The 23,935-nt window shown below is 44.1% G+C and overlaps 1 protein-coding gene and 1 long non-coding RNA gene across 14 annotated transcripts in view; both read right to left on the bottom strand.

Moving 5' to 3' along the window:
• The window catches only part of NFIX (nuclear factor I X), a 2,606,865-nt gene that overhangs the window by 551,928 nt on the left and 2,031,002 nt on the right, over positions 1-23,935 (bottom strand). The window lies entirely within an intron of this gene.
• On the bottom strand, positions 17,732-18,656 carry LOC138581984 (uncharacterized). The gene is made up of 2 exons (XR_011304919.1): positions 18,306-18,656; positions 17,732-18,203 (listed from the first exon to the last, which is right to left on the bottom strand). It is a non-coding gene; the product is annotated as an uncharacterized lncRNA (long non-coding RNA).

Genomic DNA, 23,935 nt, shown 5'->3' with positions numbered 1-23,935 from the left:
GCATAGAATGTAGCATATTCAGGCCTGGCTTTTTAGCTAAGAGAACTATGAAGCCCCGATCATCTGCTGGCAGCCATTGTCACCAGTATCCTGGCATAGAATGTAGCATATCCAGGCCTGGCTTTTTAGCTAAGAGAACTATGAAGCCCTGATCATCTGCTGGCAGCCTATGTCACCAGTATCCTGACATAGAATGTAGCATATCCAGTCCTGGCTTTTTAGGTAAGAGAACTATGAAGCACCGACCATCTGCTGGCACCCTATGTCACCAGTATCCTGGCATAGAATGTAGCATATCCAGTCCTGGCTTTTTAGCTAAGAGAACTATGAAGCACTGATAATCTGCTGGCACCCTATGCCACCAGTATCCTGGCATAGAATGTAGCATATTCAGGCCTGGCTTTTTAGCTAAGAGAACTATGAAGCCCTGATCATCTGCTGGCATCCTATGTCACCAGTATCCTGGCATAGAATGTAGCATATTCAGGCCTGGCTTTTTAGCTCAGAGAACTATGAAGCCCTGATCATCTGCTGGCAGCCATTGTCACCAGCATCCTGGCATGGAATGTAGCATATCCAGTCCTGGCTTTTTAGCTAAGAGAACTATGAAGCACTGATCATCTGCTGGCACCCTATGTCACTAGTATCCTGGCATAGAATGTCGCATATCCAGGCCTGGCTTTTTAGCTAAGAGAACTATGAAGCCCTGATCATCTGCTGGCAGCCTATGTCACCAGTATCCTGGCATGGAATGTAGCATATCCAGTCCTGGCTTTTTAGCTAAGAGAACTATGAAGCACCGACCATCTGCTGGCACCCTATGTCACCAATATCCTGGCATAGAATGTAGCATATCCAGTCCTGGCTTTTTAGCTAAGAGAAGTATGAAACCTTGATCATCTGCTGGCAGCCTATGTCACCAGTATCCTGGCATAGAATGTAGCATATCCAGTCCTGGCTTTTTAGCTAAGAGAACTATGAAGCACTGATCATCTGCTGGCACCCTATGTCACCAGTATCCTGGTATAGAATGTAGCATATTCAGGCCTGGCTTTTTAGCTAAGAGAACTATGAAGCCCTGATCATCTGCTGGCAGCCATTGTCACCAGTATCCTGGCATAGAATGTTGCATATCCAGGCCTGGCTTTTTAGCTAAGAGAACTATGAAGCCCTGATCATCTGCTGGCAGCCTATGTCACCAGTATCCTGGCATAGAATATAGCATATCCAGTCCTGGCTTTTTAGCTAAGAGAACTATGAAGCCCCGACCATCTGCTGGCACCCTATGTCACCAGTATCCTGGGATAGAATGTAGCATATCTAGTCCTGGCTTTTTAGCTAAGAGAACTATGAAGCCCTGATCATCTGCTGGCAGCCTATGTCACCAGTATCCTGGCATAGAATGTAGCATATCCAGTCCCGGCTTTTTAGCTAAGAGAACTATGAAGCCCTGATCATCTGCTGGCAGCCTATGTCACCAGTATCCTGGCATAGAATGTAGCATATTCAGGCCTTGCTTTTTAGCTAAGAGAACTATGAAGCCCTGATCATCTGCTGGCAGCCTATGTCACCAGTATCCTGGCATAGAATGTAGCATATTCAGGCCTTGCTTTTTAGCTAAGAGAACTATGAAGCCCTGATCATCTGCTGGCAGCCATTGTCACCAGTATCTTGGCATAGAATGTAGCATATCCAGTCCTGGCTTTTTAGCTAGGAGAACTATGAAGCACTGATCATCTGCTGGCACCCTATGTCACCAGTATCCTGGCATAGAATGTAGCATATCCAGTCCTGTCTTTTTAGCTAAGAGAACTATGAAGCCCTGATCATCTGCTGTCACCCTATGTCACCAGTATCCTGGCATAGAATGTAGCATATCCAGTCCTGGCTTTTTAGCTAAGAGAACTATGAAGCACTGATAATCTGCTGGCACCCTATGCCACCAGTATCCTGGCATAGAATGTAGCATATTCAGGCCTGGCTTTTTAGCTAAGAGAACTATGAAGCCCTGATCATCTGCTGGCAGCCATTGTCACCAGTATCCTGGCATAGAATGTAGCATATCCAGGCCTGGCTTTTTAGCTAAGAGAACTATGAAGCCCTGATCATCTGCTGGCACCCTATGTCACCAGTATCCTGGCATAGAATGTAGCATATTCAGGCCTGGCTTTTTAGCTAAGAGAACCATGAAGCCCTGATCATCTGCTGGCAGCCATTGTCACCAGTATCCTGGCATAGAATGTCGCATATCCAGGCCTGGGTTTTTAGCTAAGAGAACTATGAAGCCCTGATCATCTGCTGGCAGCCTATGTCACCAGTATCCTGGCATGGAATGTACCATATCCAGTCCTGGCTTTTTAGCTAAGAGAACTAGGAAGCACCGACCATCTGCTGGGACCCTATGACACCAATATCCTGGCATAGAATGTAGCATATCCAGTCCTGGCTTTTTAGCTAAGAGAAGTATGAAGCCCTGATCATCTGCTGGCATCCTATGTCACCAGTATCCTGGTGTAGAATGTAGCATATCCAGTCCTGGCTTTTTAGCTAAGAGAACTATGAAGCACTGATCATCTGCTGGCACCCTATGTCACAAGTATCCTGGCATAGAATGTAGCATATTCAGGCCTGGCTTTTTAGCTAAGAGAACTATGAAGCCCTGATCATCTGCTGGCAGCCATTGTCACCAGTATCCTGGCATACAATGTTGCATATCCAGGTCTGGCTTTTTAGCTAAGAGAACTATGAAGCCCTGATCATCTGCTGGCAGCCTATGTCACCGTATCCTGGCATAGAATGTAGCATATCCAGTCCTGGCTATTTAGCTAAGAGAACTATGAAGCACCGACCATCTGCTGGCACCCTATGTCACCAGTATCCTGGCATAGAATGTAGCATATCCAGTCCTGGCTTTTTAGCTAAGAGAACTATGAAGTCCTGATCATCTGCTGGCAGCCTATGTCACCAGTATCCTGGCATAGAATGTAGCATATCCAGTCCTGGCTTTTTAGCTAAGAGAACTATGAAGCACTGATCATCTGCTGGCACCCTATGACACCAGTATCCTGGCATAGAATGTAGCATATTCAGGCCTGGCTTTTTAGCTAAGAGAACTATGAAGCCCTGATCATCTGCTGGCACCCTATGTCACCAGTATCCTGGCATAAAATGTAGCATATTCAGGACTGGCTTTTTAGCTAAGAGACCTATGAAGCCCTGATCATCTGCTGGCAGCCATTGTCACCAGTATCCTGGCATAGAATGTAGCATATCCAGGCGTGGCTTTTAGCTAAGAGAACTATGAAGCCCTGATCATCTGCTGGCAGCCTATGTCACCAGTATCCTGGCATAGAATGTAGCATATCCAGTCCTGGCTTTTTAGCTAAGAGAAATATGAAGCACCGATCATCTGCTGGCACCCTATGTCACCAGTATCCTGGCATAGAATGTAGCATATCCAGTCCTGGTTTTTTAGCTAAGAGAACTATGGAGCCCTGATCATCTGCTGGCAGCCATCGTCACCAGTATCCTGGCATAGAATGTAGCATATCCAGGCCTGGCTTTTTAGCTAAGAGAACTATGAAGCCCTGATCATCTGCTGGCAGCTTATGTCACCAGTATCCTGGCATAGAATGTAGCATATCCAGTCCTGGCTTTTTAGCTAAGAGAACTATGAAGCACCGACCATCTGCTGGCACCCTATGTCACCAGTATCCTGGCATAGAATGTAGCATATCCAGTCCTGGCTTTTTAGCTAAGAGAACTATGAAGCCCTGATCATCTGCTGGCAGCCTATGTCACCAGTATCCTGGCATAGAATGTAGCATATCCAGTCCCGGCTTTTTAGCTAAGAGAACTATGAAGCCCTGATCATCTGCTGGCACCCTATGTCACCAGTATCCTGGCATAGAATGTAGCATATTCAGGCCTGGCTTTTTAGCTAAGAGAACTATGAAGCCCTGATCATCTGCTGGAAGCCATTGTCACCAGTATCCTGGCATAGAATGTTGCATATCCACGCCTGGCTTTTTAGCTAAGAGAACTATGAAGCCCTGATCATCTGCTGGCAGCCTATGTCACCAGTATCCTGGCATAGAATGTAGCATATCCAGTCCTGGATTTTTAGCTAAGAGAACTATGAAGCACCGTCCATCTGCTGGAACCCATGTCACCAGTATCCTGGCATAGAATGTAGCATATCCAGTCCTGGCTTTTTAGCTAAGAGAACTATGAAGCCCTGATCATCTGCTGGCAGCCTATGTCACCAGTATCCTGGCATAGAATGTAGCATATCCAGTCCTGGCTTTTTAGCTAAGAGAACTATGAAGCACCGACCATCTGCTGGCACCCTATGTCACCAGTATCCTGGCATAGAATGTAGCATATCCAGTCCTGGCTTTTTAGCTAAGAGAACTATGAAGTCCTGATCATCTGCTGGCAGCCTATGTCACCAGTATCCTGGCATAGAATGTAGCATATCCAGTCCTGGCTTTTTAGCTAAGAGAACTATGAAGCCCTGATCATCTGCTGGCACCCTATGTCACCAGTATCCTGGCATAGAATGTAGCATATTCAGGCCTGGCTTTTTAGCTAAGAGAACCATGAAGCCCTGATCATCTGCTGGCAGCCATTGTCACCAGTATCCTGGCATAGAATGTCGCATATCCAGGCCTGGGTTTTTAGCTAAGAGAACTATGAAGCCCTGATCATCTGCTGGCAGCCTATGTCACCAGTATCCTGGCATAGAATATAGCATATCCAGTCCTGGCTTTTTAGCTAAGAGAACTATGAAGCCCCGACCATCTGCTGGCACCCTATGTCACCAGTATCCTGGGATAGAATGTAGCATATCTAGTCCTGGCTTTTTAGCTAAGAGAACTATGAAGCCCTGATCATCTGCTGGCAGCCTATGTCACCAGTATCCTGGCATAGAATGTAGCATATCCAGTCCCGGCTTTTTAGCTAAGAGAACTATGAAGCCCTGATCATCTGCTGGCAGCCTATGTCACCAGTATCCTGGCATAGAATGTAGCATATTCAGGCCTTGCTTTTTAGCTAAGAGAACTATGAAGCCCTGATCATCTGCTGGCAGCCATTGTCACCAGTATCTTGGCATAGAATGTAGCATATCCAGTCCTGGCTTTTTAGCTAGGAGAACTATGAAGCACTGATCATCTGCTGGCACCCTATGTCACCAGTATCCTGGCATAGAATGTAGCATATCCAGTCCCGGCTTTTTAGCTAAGAGAACTATGAAGTCCTGATCATCTGCTGGCACCCTATGTCACCAGTATCCTGGCATAGAATGTAGCATATTCAGGCCTGGCTTTTTAGCTAAGAGAACTTTGAAGCCCTGATCATCTGCTGGCAGCCATTGTCACCAGTATCCTGGCATAGAATGTAGCATATCCAGGCCTGGCTTTTTAGCTAAGAGAACTATGAAGCCCTGATCATCTGCTGGCAGCCTATGTCACCAGTATCCTGTCATAGAATGTAGCATATCCAGTCCTGGCTTTTTAGGTAAGAGAACTATGAAGCACCGACCATCTGCTGGCATCCTATGTCACCAGTATCCTGGCATAGTATCTAGCATATCCAGTCCTGTCTTTTTAGCTAAGAGAACTATGAAGCCCTGATCATCTGCTGTCACCCTATGTCACCAGTATCCTGGCATAGAATGTAGCATATCCAGTCCTGGCTTTTTAGCTAAGAGAACTATGAAGCACTGATAATCTGCTGGCACCCTATGCCACCAGTATCCTGGCATAGAATGTAGCATATTCAGGCCTGGCTTTTTAGCTAAGAGAACTATGAAGCCCTGATCATCTGCTGGCAGCCATTGTCACCAGTATCCTGGCATAGAATGTAGCATATCCAGGCCTGGCTTTTTAGCTAAGAGAACTATGAAGCCCTGATCATCTGCTGGCACCCTATGTCACCAGTATCCTGGCATAGAATGTAGCATATTCAGGCCTGGCTTTTTAGCTAAGAGAACCATGAAGCCCTGATCATCTGCTGGCAGCCATTGTCACCAGTATCCTGGCATAGAATGTCGCATATCCAGGCCTGGGTTTTTAGCTAAGAGAACTATGAAGCCCTGATCATCTGCTGGCAGCCTATGTCACCAGTATCCTGGCATGGAATGTACCATATCCAGTCCTGGCTTTTTAGCTAAGAGAACTAGGAAGCACCGACCATCTGCTGGGACCCTATGACACCAATATCCTGGCATAGAATGTAGCATATCCAGTCCTGGCTTTTTAGCTAAGAGAAGTATGAAGCCCTGATCATCTGCTGGCATCCTATGTCACCAGTATCCTGGTGTAGAATGTAGCATATCCAGTCCTGGCTTTTTAGCTAAGAGAACTATGAAGCACTGATCATCTGCTGGCACCCTATGTCACAAGTATCCTGGCATAGAATGTAGCATATTCAGGCCTGGCTTTTTAGCTAAGAGAACTATGAAGCCCTGATCATCTGCTGGCAGCCATTGTCACCAGTATCCTGGCATACAATGTTGCATATCCAGGTCTGGCTTTTTAGCTAAGAGAACTATGAAGCCCTGATCATCTGCTGGCAGCCTATGTCACCAGTATCCTGGCATAGAATGTAGCATATCCAGTCCTGGCTTTTTAGCTAAGAGAACTATGAAGCACCGACCATCTGCTGGCACCCTATGTCACCAGTATCCTGGCATAGAATGTAGCATATCCAGTCCTGGCTTTTTAGCTAAGAGAACTATGAAGTCCTGATCATCTGCTGGCAGCCTATGTCACCAGTATCCTGGCATAGAATGTAGCATATCCAGTCCTGGCTTTTTAGGTAAGAGAACTATGAAGCACCGACCATCTGCTGGCACCCTATGTCACCAGTATCCTGGCATAGAATGTAGCATATCCAGTCCTGGCTTTTTAGCTAAGAGAACTATGAAGCACTGATAATCTGCTGGCACCCTATGCCACCAGTATCCTGGCATAGAATGTAGCATATTCAGGCCTGGCTTTTTAGCTAAGAGAACTATGAAGCCCTGATCATCTGCTGGCACCCTATGTCACCAGTATCCTGGCATAAAATGTAGCATATTCAGGACTGGCTTTTTAGCTAAGAGACCTATGAAGCCCTGATCATCTGCTGGCAGCCATTGTCACCAGTATCCTGGCATAGAATGTAGCATATCCAGGCGTGGCTTTTAGCTAAGAGAACTATGAAGCCCTGATCATCTGCTGGCAGCCTATGTTACCAGTATCCTGGCATAGAATGTAGCATATCCAGTCCTGGCTTTTTAGCTAAGAGAAATATGAAGCACCGATCATCTGCTGGCACCCTATGTCACCAGTATCCTGGCATAGAATGTAGCATATCCAGTCCTGGCTTTTTAGCTAAGAGAACTATGGAGCCCTGATCATCTGCTGGCAGCCATCGTCACCAGTATCCTGGCATAGAATGTAGCATATCCAGGCCTGGCTTTTTAGCTAAGAGAACTATGAAGCCCTGATCATCTGCTGGCAGCTTATGTCACCAGTATCCTGGCATAGAATGTAGCATATCCAGTCCTGGCTTTTTAGCTAAGAGAACTATGAAGCACCGACCATCTGCTGGCACCCTATGTCACCAGTATCCTGGCATAGAATGTAGCATATCCAGTCCTGGCTTTTTAGCTAAGAGAACTATGAAGCCCTGATCATCTGCTGGCAGCCTATGTCACCAGTATCCTGGCATAGAATGTAGCATATCCAGTCCCGGCTTTTTAGCTAAGAGAACTATGAAGCCCTGATCATCTGCTGGCACCCTATGTCACCAGTATCCTGGCATAGAATGTAGCATATTCAGGCCTGGCTTTTTAGCTAAGAGAACTATGAAGCCCTGATCATCTGCTGGAAGCCATTGTCACCAGTATCCTGGCATAGAATGTTGCATATCCACGCCTGGCTTTTTAGCTAAGAGAACTATGAAGCCCTGATCATCTGCTGGCAGCCTATGTCACCAGTATCCTGGCATAGAATGTAGCATATCCAGTCCTGGCTTTTTAGCTAAGAGAACTATGAAGCACCGTCCATCTGCTGGAACCCATGTCACCAGTATCCTGGCATAGAATGTAGCATATCCAGTCCTGGCTTTTTAGCTAAGAGAACTATGAAGCCCTGATCATCTGCTGGCAGCCTATGTCACCAGTATCCTGGCATAGAATGTAGCATATCCAGTCCTGGCTTTTTAGCTAAGAGAACTATGAAGCACTGATCATCTGCTGGCACCCTATGACACCAGTATCCTGGCATAGAATGTAGCATATTCAGGCCTGGCTTTTTAGCTAAGAGAACTATGAAGCCCTGATCATCTGCTGGCAGCCATTGTCACCAGTATCCTGGCATAGAATGTAGCATATCCAGGCCTGGCTTTTTAGCTAAGAGAACTATGAAGCCCTGATCATCTGCTGGCACCCTATGTCACCAGTATCCTGGCATAAAATGTAGCATATTCAGGACTGGCTTTTTAGCTAAGAGACCTATGAAGCCCTGATCATCTGCTGGCAGCCATTGTCACCAGTATCCTGGCATAGAATGTAGCATATCCAGGCGTGGCTTTTAGCTAAGAGAACTATGATCATCTGCTGGCAGCCTATGTCACCAGTATCCTGGCATAGAATGTAGCATATCCAGTCCTGGCTTTTTAGCTAAGAGAAATATGAAGCACCGATCATCTGCTGGCACCCTATGTCACCAGTATCCTGGCATAGAATGTAGCATATCCAGTCCTGGCTTTTTAGCTAAGAGAACTATGGAGCCCTGATCATCTGCTGGCAGCCATCGTCACCAGTATCCTGGCATAGAATGTAGCATATCCAGGCCTGGCTTTTTAGCTAAGAGAACTATGAAGCCCTGATCATCTGCTGGCAGCTTATGTCACCAGTATCCTGGCATAGAATGTAGCATATCCAGTCCTGGCTTTTTAGCTAAGAGAACTATGAAGCACCGACCATCTGCTGGCACCCTATGTCACCAGTATCCTGGCATAGAATGTAGCATATCCAGTCCTGGCTTTTTAGCTAAGAGAACTATGAAGCCCTGATCATCTGCTGGCAGCCTATGTCACCAGTATCCTGGCATAGAATGTAGCATATCCAGTCCCGGCTTTTTAGCTAAGAGAACTATGAAGCCCTGATCATCTGCTGGCACCCTATGTCACCAGTATCCTGGCATAGAATGTAGCATATTCAGGCCTGGCTTTTTAGCTAAGAGAACTATGAAGCCCTGATCATCTGCTGGAAGCCATTGTCACCAGTATCCTGGCATAGAATGTTGCATATCCACGCCTGGCTTTTTAGCTAAGAGAACTATGAAGCCCTGATCATCTGCTGGCAGCCTATGTCACCAGTATCCTGGCATAGAATGTAGCATATCCAGTCCTGGCTTTTTAGCTAAGAGAACTATGAAGCACCGTCCATCTGCTGGAACCCATGTCACCAGTATCCTGGCATAGAATGTAGCATATCCAGTCCTGGCTTTTTAGCTAAGAGAACTATGAAGCCCTGATCATCTGCTGGCAGCCTATGTCACCAGTATCCTGGCATAGAATGTAGCATATCCAGTCCTGGCTTTTTAGCTAAGAGAACTATGAAGCACTGATCATCTGCTGGCACCCTATGCCATCAGTATCCTGGCATAGAATGTAGCATATTCAGGCCTGGCTTTTTAGCTAAGAGAACTATGAAGCCCTGATCATCTGCTGGCAGCCATTGTCACCAGTATCCTGGCATAGAATGTCGCATATCCAGACGTGGCTTTTTAGCTAAGAGAACTATGAAGCCCTGATCATCTGCTGGCAGCCTATGTCACCAGTATCCTGGCATGGAATGTAGCATATCCAGTCCTGGCTTTTTAGCTAAGAGAACTATGACGCACCGACCATCTGCTGGCACCCTATGTCACCAATATTCTGGCATAGAATGTAGCATATCCAGTCTTGGCTTTTTAGCTAAGAGAATTATGAAGCCCTGATCATCTGCTGGCAGCCTATTTCACCAGTATCCTGGCATAGAATGTAGCATATCCAGTCCTGGCTTTTTAGCTAAGAGAACTATGAAGCACTGATCATCTGCTGGCACCCAATGCCACCAGTATCCTGGCATAGAATGTAGCATATTCAGGCCTGGCTTTTTAGCTAAGAGAACTATGAAGCCCTGATCATCTGCTGGCAGCCATTGTCACCAGTATCCTGGCATAGAATGTAGCATATCCAGGCCTGGCTTTTTAGCTAAGAGAACTATGAAGCCCTGATCATCTGCTGGCACCCTATGTCACCAGTATCCTGGCATAGAATGTAGCATATTCAGGCCTGGCTTTTTAGCTAAGAGAACCATGAAGCCCTGATCATCTGCTGGCAGCCATTGTCACCAGTATCCTGGCATAGAATGTCGCATATCCAGGCCTGGGTTTTTAGCTAAGAGAACTATGAAGCCCTGATCATCTGCTGGCAGCCTATGTCACCAGTATCCTGGCATGGAATGTACCATATCCAGTCCTGGCTTTTTAGCTAAGAGAACTAGGAAGCACCGACCCTCTGCTGGGACCCTATGACACCAATATCCTGGCATAGAATGTAGCATATCCAGTCCTGGCTTTTTAGCTAAGAGAAGTATGAAGCCCTGATCATCTGCTGGCATCCTATGTCACCAGTATCCTGGTGTAGAATGTAGCATATCCAGTCCTGGCTTTTTAGCTAAGAGAACTATGAAGCACTGATCATCTGCTGGCACCCTATGTCACAAGTATCCTGGCATAGAATGTAGCATATTCAGGCCTGGCTTTTTAGCTAAGAGAACTATGAAGCCCTGATCATCTGCTGGCAGCCATTGTCACCAGTATCCTGGCATACAATGTTGCATATCCAGGTCTGGCTTTTTAGCTAAGAGAACTATGAAGCCCTGATCATCTGCTGGCAGCCTATGTCACCAGTATCCTGGCATAGAATGTAGCATATCCAGTCCTGGCTTTTTAGCTAAGAGAACTATGAAGCACCGACCATCTGCTGGCACCCTATGTCACCAGTATCCTGGCATAGAATGTAGCATATCCAGTCCTGGCTTTTTAGCTAAGAGAACTATGAAGTCCTGATCATCTGCTGGCAGCCTATGTCACCAGTATCCTGGCATAGAATGTAGCATATCCAGTCCTGGCTTTTTAGCTAAGAGAACTATGAAGCACTGATCATCTGCTGGCACCCTATGCCACCAGTATCCTGGCATAGAATGTAGCATATTCAGGCCTGGCTTTTTAGCTAAGAGAACTATGAAGCCCTGATCATCTGCTGGCAGCCATTGTCACCAGTATCCTGGCATAGAATGTAGCATATCCAGGCCTGGCTTTTTAGCTAAGAGAACTATGAAGCCCTGATCATCTGCTGGCACCCTATGTCACCAGTATCCTGGCATAAAATGTAGCATATTCAGGACTGGCTTTTTAGCTAAGAGACCTATGAAGCCCTGATCATCTGCTGGCAGCCATTGTCACCAGTATCCTGGCATAGAATGTAGCATATCCAGGCGTGGCTTTTAGCTAAGAGAACTATGAAGCCCTGATCATCTGCTGGCAGCCTATGTCACCAGTATCCTGGCATAGAATGTAGCATATCCAGTCCTGGCTTTTTAGCTAAGAGAAATATGAAGCACCGATCATCTGCTGGCACCCTATGTCACCAGTATCCTGGCATAGAATGTAGCATATCCAGTCCTGGCTTTTTAGCTAAGATAACTATGGAGCCCTGATCATCTGCTGGCAGCCATCGTCACCAGTATCCTGGCATAGAATGTAGCATATCCAGGCCTGGCTTTTTAGCTAAGAGAACTATGAAGCCCTGATCATCTGCTGGCAGCTTATGTCACCAGTATCCTGGCATAGAATGTAGCATATCCAGTCCTGGCTTTTTAGCTAAGAGAACTATGAAGCACCGACCATCTGCTGGCACCCTATGTCACCAGTATCCTGGCATAGAATGTAGCATATCCAGTCCTGGCTTTTTAGCTAAGAGAACTATGAAGCCCTGATCATCTGCTGGCAGCCTATGTCACCAGTATCCTGGCATAGAATGTAGCATATCGAGTCCCGGCTTTTTAGCTAAGAGAACTATGAAGCCCTGATCATCTGCTGGCACCCTATGTCACCAGTATCCTGGCATAGAATGTAGCATATTCAGGCCTGGCTTTTTAGCTAAGAGAACTATGAAGCCCTGATCATCTGCTGGAAGCCATTGTCACCAGTATCCTGGCATAGAATGTTGCATATCCACGCCTGGCTTTTTAGCTAAGAGAACTATGAAGCCCTGATCATCTGCTGGCAGCCTATGTCACCAGTATCCTGGCATAGAATGTAGCATATCCAGTCCTGGCTTTTTAGCTAAGAGAACTATGAAGCACCGTCCATCTGCTGGAACCCATGTCACCAGTATCCTGGCATAGAATTTAGCATATCCAGTCCTGGCTTTTTAGCTAAGAGAACTATGAAGCCCTGATCATCTGCTGGCAGCCTATGTCACCAGTATCCTGGCATAGAATGTAGCATATCCAGTCCTGGCTTTTTAGCTAAGAGAACTATGAAGCACTGATCATCTGCTGGCACCCTATGCCATCAGTATCCTGGCATAGAATGTAGCATATTCAGGCCTGGCTTTTTAGCTAAGAGAACTATGAAGCCCTGATCATCTGCTGGCAGCCATTGTCACCAGTATCCTGGCATAGAATGTCGCATATCCAGACCTGGCTTTTTAGCTAAGAGAACTATGAAGCCCTGATCATCTGCTGGCAGCCTATGTCACCAGTATCCTGGCATGGAATGTAGCATATCCAGTCCTGGCTTTTTAGCTAAGAGAACTATGACGCACCGTCCATCTGCTGGAACCCATGTCACCAGTATCCTGGCATAGAATGTAGCATATCCAGTCCTGGCTTTTTAGCTAAGAGAACTATGAAGCCCTGATCATCTGCTGGCAGCCTATGTCACCAGTATCCTGGCATAGAATGTAGCATATCCAGTCCTGGCTTTTTAGCTAAGAGAACTATGAAGCACTGATCATCTGCTGGCACCCTATGCCATCAGTATCCTGGCATAGAATGTAGCATATTCAGGCCTGGCTTTTTAGCTAAGAGAACTATGAAGCCCTGATCATCTGCTGGCAGCCATTGTCACCAGTATCCTGGCATAGAATGTCGCATATCCAGACCTGGCTTTTTAGCTAAGAGAACTATGAAGCCCTGATCATCTGCTGGCAGCCTATGTCACCAGTATCCTGGCATGGAATGTAGCATATCCAGTCCTGGCTTTTTAGCTAAGAGAACTATGACGCACCGACCATCTGCTGGCACCCTATGTCACCAATATCCTGGCATAGAATGTAGCATATCCAGTCTTGGCTTTTTAGCTAAGAGAATTATGAAGCCCTGATCATCTGCTGGCAGCCTATTTCACCAGTATCCTGGCATAGAATGTAGCATATCCAGTCCTGGCTTTTTAGGTAAGAGAACTATGAAGCACCGACCATCTGCTGGCACCCTATGTCACCAGTATCCTGGCATAGAATGTAGCATATCCAGTCCTGGCTTTTTAGCTAAGAGAACTATGAAGCACTGATAATCTGCTGGCACCCTATGCCACCAGTATCCTGGCATAGAATGTAGCATATTCAGGCCTGGCTTTTTAGATAAGAGAACTATGAAGCCCTGATCATCTGCTGGCATCCTATGTCACCAGTATCCTGGCATAGAATGTAGCATATTCAGGCCTGGCTTTTTAGCTCAGAGAACTATGAAGCCCTGATCATCTGCTGGCAGCCATTGTCACCAGCATCCTGGCATGGAATGTAGCATATCCAGTCCTGGCTTTTTAGCTAAGAGAACTATGAAGCACTGATCATCTGCTGGCACCCTATGTCACTAGTATCCTGGCATAGAATGTCGCATATCCAGGCCTGGCTTTTTAGCTAAGAGAACTATGAAGCCCTGATCATCTGCTGGCAGCCTATGTCACCAGTATCCTGGCATGGAATGTAGCATATCCAGTCCTGGCTTTTTAGCTAAGAGAACTATGAAGCACCGACCATCTGCTGGCACCCTATGTCACCAATATCCTGGCATAGAATGTAGCATATCCAGTCCTGGCTTTTTAGCTAAGAGAAGTATGAAACCTTGATCATCTGCTGGCAGCCTATGTCACCAGTATCCTGGCATAGAATGTAGCATATCCAGTCCTGGCTTTTTAGCTAAGAGAACTATGAAGCACTGATCATCTGCTGGCACCCTATGTCACCAGTATCCTGGTATAGAATGTAGCATATTCAGGCCTGGCTTTTTAGCTAAGAGAACTATGAAGCCCTGATCATCTGCTGGCAGCCATTGTCACCAGTATCCTGGCATAGAATGTTGCATATCCAGGCCTGGCTTTTTAGCTAAGAGAACTATGAAGCCCTGATCATCTGCTGGCAGCCTATGTCACCAGTATCCTGGCATAGAATATAGCATATCCAGTCCTGGCTTTTTAGCTAAGAGAACTATGAAGCCCCGACCATCTGCTGGCACCCTATGTCACCAGTATCCTGGGATAGAATGTAGCATATCTAGTCCTGGCTTTTTAGCTAAGAGAACTATGAAGCCCTGATCATCTGCTGGCAGCCTATGTCACCAGTATCCTGGCATAGAATGTAGCATATCCAGTCCCGGCTTTTTAGCTAAGAGAACTATGAAGCCCTGATCATCTGCTGGCAGCCTATGTCACCAGTATCCTGGCATAGAATGTAGCATATTCAGGCCTTGCTTTTTAGCTAAGAGAACTATGAAGCCCTGATCATCTGCTGGCAGCCATTGTCACCAGTATCTTGGCATAGAATGTAGCATATCCAGTCCTGGCTTTTTAGCTAAGAGAACTATGAAGCACTGATCATCTGCTGGCACCCTATGTCACCAGTATCCTGGCATAGAATGTAGCATATCCAGTCCCGGCTTTTTAGCTAAGAGAACTATGAAGTCCTGATCATCTGCTGGCACCCTATGTCACCAGTATCCTGGCATAGAATGTAGCATATTCAGGCCTGGCTTTTTAGCTAAGAGAACTTTGAAGCCCTGATCATCTGCTGGCAGCCATTGTCACCAGTATCCTGGCATAGAATGTAGCATATCCAGGCCTGGCTTTTTAGCTAAGAGAACTATGAAGCCCTGATCATCTGCTGGCAGCCTATGTCACCAGTATCCTGGCATAGAATGTAGCATATCCAGTCCTGGCTTTTTAGGTAAGAGAACTATGAAGCACCGACCATCTGCTGGCATCCTATGTCACCAGTATCCTGGCATAGTATCTAGCATATCCAGTCCTGTCTTTTTAGCTAAGAGAACTATGAAGCCCTGATCATCTGCTGTCACCCTATGTCACCAGTATCCTGGCATAGAATGTAGCATATCCAGTCCTGGCTTTTTAGCTAAGAGAACTATGAAGCACTGATAATCTGCTGGCACCCTATGCCACCAGTATCCTGGCATAGAATGTAGCATATTCAGGCCTGGCTTTTTAGCTAAGAGAACTATGAAGCCCTGATCATCTGCTGGCAGCCATTGTCACCAGTATCCTGGCATAGAATGTAGCATATCCAGGCCTGGCTTTTTAGCTAAGAGAACTATGAAGCACTGATCATCTGCTGGCACCCTATGCCACCAGTATCCTGGCATAGAATGTAGCATATTCAGGCCTGGCTTTTTAGCTAAGAGAACTATGAAGCCCTGATCATCTGCTGGCAGCCATTGTCACCAGTATCCTGGCATAGAATGTAGCATATTCAGGCCTGGCTTTTTAGCTAAGAGAACCATGAAGCCCTGATCATCTGCTGGCAGCCATTGTCACCAGTATCCTGGCATAGAATGTCGCATATCCAGGCCTGGGTTTTTAGCTAAGAGAACTATGAAGCCCTGATCATCTGCTGGCAGCCTATGTCACCAGTATCCTGGCATGGAATGTACCATATCCAGTCCTGGCTTTTTAGCTAAGAGAACTATGAAGCACCGACCATCTGCTGGGACCCTATGACACCAATATCCTGGCATAGAATGTAGCATATCCAGTCCTGGCTTTTTAGCTAAGAGAAGTATGAAGCCCTGATCATCTGCTGGCATCCTATGTCACCAGTATCCTGGTATAGAATGTAGCATATCCAGTCCTGGCTTTTTAGCTAAGAGAACTATGAAGCACTGATCATCTGCTGGCACCCTATGTCACCAGTATCCTGGCATAGAATGTAGCATATTCAGGCCTGGCTTTTTAGCTAAGAGAACTATGAAGCCCTGATCATCTGCTGGCAGCCATTGTCACCAGTATCCTGGCATACAATGTTGCATATCCAGGTCTGGCTTTTTAGCTAAGAGAACTATGAAGCCCTGATCATCTGCTGGCAGCCTATGTCACCAGTATCCTGGCATAGAATGTAGCATATCCAGTCCTGGCTTTTTAGCTAAGAGAACTATGAAGCACCGACCATCTGCTGGCACCCTATGTCACCAGTATCCTGGCATAGAATGTAGCATATCCAGTCCTGGCTTTTTAGCTAAGAGAACTATGAAGTCCTGATCATCTGCTGGCACCCTATGTCACCAGTATCTTGGCATAGAATGTAGCATATCCAGTCCTGGCTTTTTAGCTAAGAGAACTATGAAGCACTGATCATCTGCTGGCACCCTATGCCACCAGTATCCTGGCATAGAATGTAGCATATTCAGGCCTGGCTTTTTAGCTAAGAGAACTATGAAGCCCTGATCATCTGCTGGCAGCCATTGTCACCAGTATCCTGGCATAGAATGTAGCATATCCAGGCCTGGCTTTTTAGCTAAGAGAACTATGAAGCCCTGATCATCTGCTGGCACCCTATGTCACCAGTATCCTGGCATAAAATGTAGCATATTCAGGACTGGCTTTTTAGCTAAGAGACCTATGAAGCCCTGATCATCTGCTGGCAGCCATTGTCACCAGTATCCTGACATAGAATGTAGCATATCCAGGCGTGGCTTTTATCTAAGAGAACTATGAAGCCCTGATCATCTGCTGGCAGCCTATGTCACCAGTATCCTGGCATAGAATGTAGCATATCCAGTCCTGGCTTTTTAGCTAAGAGAAATATGAAGCACCGATCATCTGCTGGCACCCTATGTCACCAGTATCCTGGCATAGAATGTAGCATATCCAGTCCTGGCTTTTTAGCTAAGAGAACTATGGAGCCCTGATCATCTGCTGGCAGCCATTGTCACCAGTATCCTGACATAGAATGTAGCATATCCAGGCGTGGCTTTTATCTAAGAGAACTATGAAGCCCTGATCATCTGCTGGCAGCCATCGTCACCAGTATCCTGGCATAGAATGTAGCATATCCAGGCCTGGCTTTTTAGCTAAGAGAACTATGAAGCCCTGATCATCTGCTGGCAGCTTATGTCACCAGTATCCTGGCATAGAATGTAGCATATCCAGTCCTGGCTTTTTAGCTAAGAGAACTATGAAGCACCGACCATCTGCTGGCACCCTATGTCACCAGTATCCTGGCATAGAATGTAGCATATGTAAATCCAACAGATTGTCCACAAGATTGTGGAACTCTCCCGTCCCCTGCACACCCTTTATACTGTAGAAACAGTCAATATTTCTATACAATGGTAATATTCAGTTTCTTTCAGAAAAAAGAAGAAATTAATGAGAGAAGCTAATTCATGACACTATTATAATAAAACAGAATGATGGGGACCATCGGTTTTAATTGAATTTTAAATTAATTGTTATAGATATGAATTTCAATTCATTCATCATCCAGTCTTTGTAAACATAATAACATAAATGTGTTCATTTTGAGGTTACATTCAATATTATAATACAAGGGCATACAAGGTACTCATCACACTTTCTATACAATAGGCTTTTCACATGGTATATCCACAGAAAGTAATGATGAATATTTTCTCGACGCGTTTCGGGGTGTCCCCTTCTTCAGGAATTGATAGCCCTCTTCATTGCCGTTAATCTTTGTTTCGTCTATAATGTATGATACAATGATCAAATTTTAGATTCTCACTGATAACTGTCATTTAACTCTTGGGAGAAATTTTTAATAATAATCACCTGGATGTTCAATGTGGAATATCCTAACTGGATTTATTATCAATAGCAATATCAGCCCAATAATGGTTATTCAACCTGTAGATGTGATAAAAAGACAATAGGGAAAGCTCAATTAAAAATGGGATCTTAATTCATGAAGGAAAATCTAGTCATGTAATATCTAAGAAAAAATATTACCTTTCGGTATTTCTGTAAAAAGCTACTACATCCATGGAATGGGTCGCTGTGGTATGTAGAGAGTCCTCAGGTACGGAGGTAGTGCAGTAATGGGCGATTCCTCCACTCGTGTCTGTAAAAACACGTATATATACTATATTAGATACACGAAAACAATGGGGTGGGATCATTCTGTGGAGAGTATTCTGTGAAGGCCTCTAGGCTCATGATATGCAATTGGGGAGCTGTTTACAAAGGATTCTCTTACCTCCTTCCTGAGAAGATGGCCGGTGCTGTAGCTCGAACCGTTCTACACGGTTTTCGCTAAAGATGGCCACTATTTACATTATGACGTCATCACGTCGAAGCGTGACGACGTCACTATGTTTAGAACGTCAACGTGTGACGGGAAAACAGACGTCATACGGACATATTTTAGAAAACAATGTGTAATTAACCAATAGTATATAGGTGTATATCTATACTGGTGCAGGGAGTTTGAGTCAAATGAAATAAAGGTGAAAAGAGTCGAAAGATAAATGTGAGGAGTGTCTCATGTAACTACTGGGAAATCTATTGTTTACCACGGACAAAAGTTAATCGAATATTGGACATCCGTGTGTTTACTATTTCAAGAGAAGCATGCTCACATTCTATGGTCTGTAACTTAATACATCCTATGTCAGTAAAAAATCATCCTAAGTGAACTGAACAAATTCAAAAATGTATTTAACAGCAATTGATATTGTATCCACACTGGGTTTCTGATTGGGTCAGGGGAAACAGTATTTAGTTACAAAAATGAGGCTAAACTGTAATCTTCGTTCATCCCATTGGGAGCTAGACTGTTTAGTCTCTCTATCCAGAAGATTTCCCTCTGGTTCATACGTCTGGCATGATTGCCACCTCTTGGGGCTCTGTTCACAATTTCCAAAATCACAACCTTTAGTTGAGAAATATTATGTTTCTTTATGGAAAAATGTCTTGCTACAGGTGAGTTAACACTGTTGGTACGTATGTTACTTTTGTGTTCATTCCAGCGCTCCTTGGCTTTCCTTTGTGTCTGTCCAACATAGTAAATGCCGCATGGGCAGCTTAAACCATAAATGATTGATTTCGTGTCACAAGTGGCAAAATCCTTTAGTGGGATTTTTTGGCCATTTGATGGGTGTCTTACATAGCTTCCCTTCATTATGTTGTTACAATTGCCACAACTGAGACAGGCAAACGTACCTATTTTCCTCTTGGTGAGGGTTCTTTGATTGTCCACTCTCGGTCTTTCTGCTTTAACTAGGCTATCCCTGAAGTTCCGACCCCTCTTGTAGGCGATTATGGGTGGTTCAGGAAATAGTCTCTTTAGTTGTGGATCCAATTTGATTATACCCCAGTTCTTCTTGATCATCCTTGTGATGTGATGACTCTGTGCTGAATATCTTAAAGCGTAGAGAAATGGGATCTCCTTAGATCTATTTCTTGATATACGGAGGTCTTTCCTCTCCAATGTGAGTGTTTTTTCTTCTGCTTTCTTGATGATAGACTCTGGATAGCCTCTTTCCTTGTATCTTTGTGTCATCAATAGGTTTTCATTCCTCAGGGTGTCAGTTGTTGAGATAATTCTCTTTAGTCTAAGGAATTGACTGTAGGGCAAATTATTCTTTAAATGCGTCGGATGATGGCTCCTGAAGTGTAACGTGTTGTTAACATCGGTGGGTTTGTGATAAATATTGGTGATTATCCCATCTTCCCCAATCTCTAGTTCAACGTCCAAAAAATGTAGTTTAGGGGTTCCAATTTCCATCGTGAATTTGATTCTGTCGTGGCCTGAATTGATGTATTTTAGGAATTCCTCTAGTTCGTGATGTTGTCCTCTCCAGATGACGAAAACATCGTCAATGTATCTTTTCCAGGTGATGATTTTTTTGCTAAATTTTGTTGGTATCAAAATCCATTTCATCTCCAAATGGTACATGAATAGATTAGCATAGGCTGGGGCCATTGCTGACCCCATTGAAGTTCCTGATGCTTGTAAATAGTACTGCGTCCTGTATCTGAAATAGTTGTTAATGAGTATAATTTTGCTTAATTTCATTAGGAAGGTTTTGTTTGCTTCACATTCATTTCTTAGTAGACACCATTCGAGTGCTTCCAAACCGTCTTGATGTGGGATGCATGTATATAGACTCTGTACATCAAACGAAACCAGTAGATCATTTCTGTTAATATCTGTTAAGGTGTCTAGGTGATTGAGAAAATCTGTGGTATCTTTAAGATATGTTGTGGTTGTTTGGACTATGGGTTGTAATGCCTTGTCCACATAAACTGCTAGTGGGTTGAAGATACTATCAGTTCCCGCAACAATCGGTCTGAGGGGGGGTTTTGTCAAGTTCTTATGTATTTTTGGCAGTCCATAGAAGATTGGAGTAATAGGATGTTCATTAATCAAAAACAATTTAGTCTTGTTGGAAATCCATCCTTGGTCCTCAGCTTCCTCAAGCGTAGTTTCAATAATGCTTGATATTTCTCTGACCGGATCTTGTTCAATTTTTATGTACGTGTTCTCATCTGTTAGGAGCTCTAAAATCTTCTCCTCATAGTATGTAGTGTCCATAATAACTATGGCCCCTCCTTTGTCTGCCGGTTTTAGGGTCAGGCTTCTGTCATCCGCAAGGTTCTTGATGATTTCATTCTGCCTTCTCCTGGTATTGTAGTTCCTTGTTCTGGTGAAATTAACCCTTTTGAGATCTTTTATCATCTGTTCTTCAAACATTCTGATGGTTATGTTATTGACTTGAGGGTCGAAATGACTCTTGGGTTTCATTTCTAAGTATTGATGTGGCTCTTGTGTAGTGTTGATTCCCATTTGTGAATCAAAAAAGACTTTGAGTCTCATTTTCCGTGCCAGTCTGTGAAGATTGATTTTTTCTTCCAGCAAATTGGAATTCTGGGTTGGTATAAATGTTAAACCTAGGTTCAATGTGTCCGTTTGGTCTTTGGATAGTGGTTTTGATGAAATATTAACAACTAGTTGTTTGGTTTGTTCCGCGATCTTAGATTTCTTATTGCCTCTTAACGCGAAGAGGCAATAAGAAATCTAAGATCGCGGAACAAACCAAACAACTAGTTGTTAATATTTCATCAAAACCACTATCCAAAGACCAAACGGACACATTGAACCTAGGTTTAACATTTATACCAACCCAGAATTCCAATTTGCTGGAAGAAAAAATCAATCTTCACAGACTGGCACGGAAAATGAGACTCAAAGTCTTTTTTGATTCACAAATGGGAATCAACACTACACAAGAGCCACATCAATACTTAGAAATGAAACCCAAGAGTCATTTCGACCCTCAAGTCAATAACATAACCATCAGAATGTTTGAAGAACAGATGATAAAAGATCTCAAAAGGGTTAATTTCACCAGAACAAGGAACTACAATACCAGGAGAAGGCAGAATGAAATCATCAAGAACCTTGCGGATGACAGAAGCCTGACCCTAAAACCGGCAGACAAAGGAGGGGCCATAGTTATTATGGACACTACATACTATGAGGAGAAGATTTTAGAGCTCCTAACAGATGAGAACACGTACATAAAAATTGAACAAGATCCGGTCAGAGAAATATCAAGCATTATTGAAACTACGCTTGAGGAAGCTGAGGACCAAGGATGGATTTCCAACAAGACTAAATTGTTTTTGATTAATGAACATCCTATTACTCCAATCTTCTATGGACTGCCAAAAATACATAAGAACTTGACAAAACCCCCCCTCAGACCGATTGTTGCGGGAACTGATAGTATCTTCAACCCACTAGCAGTTTATGTGGACAAGGCATTACAACCCATAGTCCAAACAACCACAACATATCTTAAAGATACCACAGATTTTCTCAATCACCTAGACACCTTAACAGATATTAACAGAAATGATCTACTGGTTTCGTTTGATGTACAGAGTCTATATACATGCATCCCACATCAAGACGGTTTGGAAGCACTCGAATGGTGTCTACTAAGAAATGAATGTGAAGCAAACAAAACCTTCCTAATGAAATTAAGCAAAATTATACTCATTAACAACTATTTCAGATACAGGACGCAGTACTATTTACAAGCATCAGGAACTTCAATGGGGTCAGCAATGGCCCCAGCCTATGCTAATCTATTCATGTACCATTTGGAGATGAAATGGATTTTGATACCAACAAAATTTAGCAAAAAAATCATCACCTGGAAAAGATACATTGACGATGTTTTCGTCATCTGGAGAGGACAACATCACGAACTAGAGGAATTCCTAAAATACATCAATTCAGGCCACGACAGAATCAAATTCACGATGGAAATTGGAACCCCTAAACTACATTTTTTGGACGTTGAACTAGAGATTGGGGAAGATGGGATAATCACCAATATTTATCACAAACCCACCGATGTTAACAACACGTTACACTTCAGGAGCCATCATCCGACGCATTTAAAGAATAATTTGCCCTACAGTCAATTCCTTAGACTAAAGAGAATTATCTCAACAACTGACACCCTGAGGAATGAAAACCTATTGATGACACAAAGATACAAGGAAAGAGGCTATCCAGAGTCTATCATCAAGAAAGCAGAAGAAAAAACACTCACATTGGAGAGGAAAGACCTCCGTATATCAAGAAATAGATCTAAGGAGATCCCATTTCTCTACGCTTTAAGATATTCAGCACAGAGTCATCACATAACAAGGATGATCAAGAAGAACTGGGGTATAATCAAATTGGATCCACAACTAAAGAGACTATTTCCTGAACCACCCATAATCGCCTACAAGAGGGGTCGGAACTTCAGGGATAGCCTAGTTAAAGCAGAAAGACCGAGAGTGGACAATCAAAGAACCCTCACCAAGAGGAAAATAGGTACGTTTGCCTGTCTCAGTTGTGGCAATTGTAACAACATAATGAAGGGAAGCTATGTAAGACACCCATCAAATGGCCAAAAAATCCCACTAAAGGATTTTGCCACTTGTGACACGAAATCAATCATTTATGGTTTAAGCTGCCCATGCGGCATTTACTATGTTGGACAGACACAAAGGAAAGCCAAGGAGCGCTGGAATGAACACAAAAGTAACATACGTACCAACAGTGTTAACTCACCTGTAGCAAGACATTTTTCCATAAAGAAACATAATATTTCTCAACTAAAGGTTGTGATTTTGGAAATTGTGAACAGAGCCCCAAGAGGTGGCAATCATGCCAGACGTATGAACCAGAGGGAAATCTTCTGGATAGAGAGACTAAACAGTCTAGCTCCCAATGGGATGAACGAAGATTACAGTTTAGCCTCATTTTTGTAACTAAATACTGTTTCCCCTGACCCAATCAGAAACCCAGTGTGGATACAATATCAATTGCTGTTAAATACATTTTTGAATTTGTTCAGTTCACTTAGGATGATTTTTTACTGACATAGGATGTATTAAGTTACAGACCATAGAATGTGAGCATGCTTCTCTTGAAATAGTAAACACACGGATGTCCAATATTCGATTAACTTTTGTCCGTGGTAAACAATAGATTTCCCAGTAGTTACATGAGACACTCCTCACATTTATCTTTCGACTCTTTTCACCTTTATTTCATTTGACTCAAACTCCCT

This window comes from Ambystoma mexicanum, chromosome 3q (assembly GCF_040938575.1).
Source record: "Ambystoma mexicanum isolate Mex_15411 chromosome 3q, UKY_AmexF1_1, whole genome shotgun sequence".
Classification (NCBI taxonomy): domain Eukaryota; kingdom Metazoa; phylum Chordata; class Amphibia; order Caudata; family Ambystomatidae; genus Ambystoma; species Ambystoma mexicanum.
Note: the sequence above shows the minus strand (reverse complement) of the source record. Positions and strands in the feature narration are given on the sequence as shown.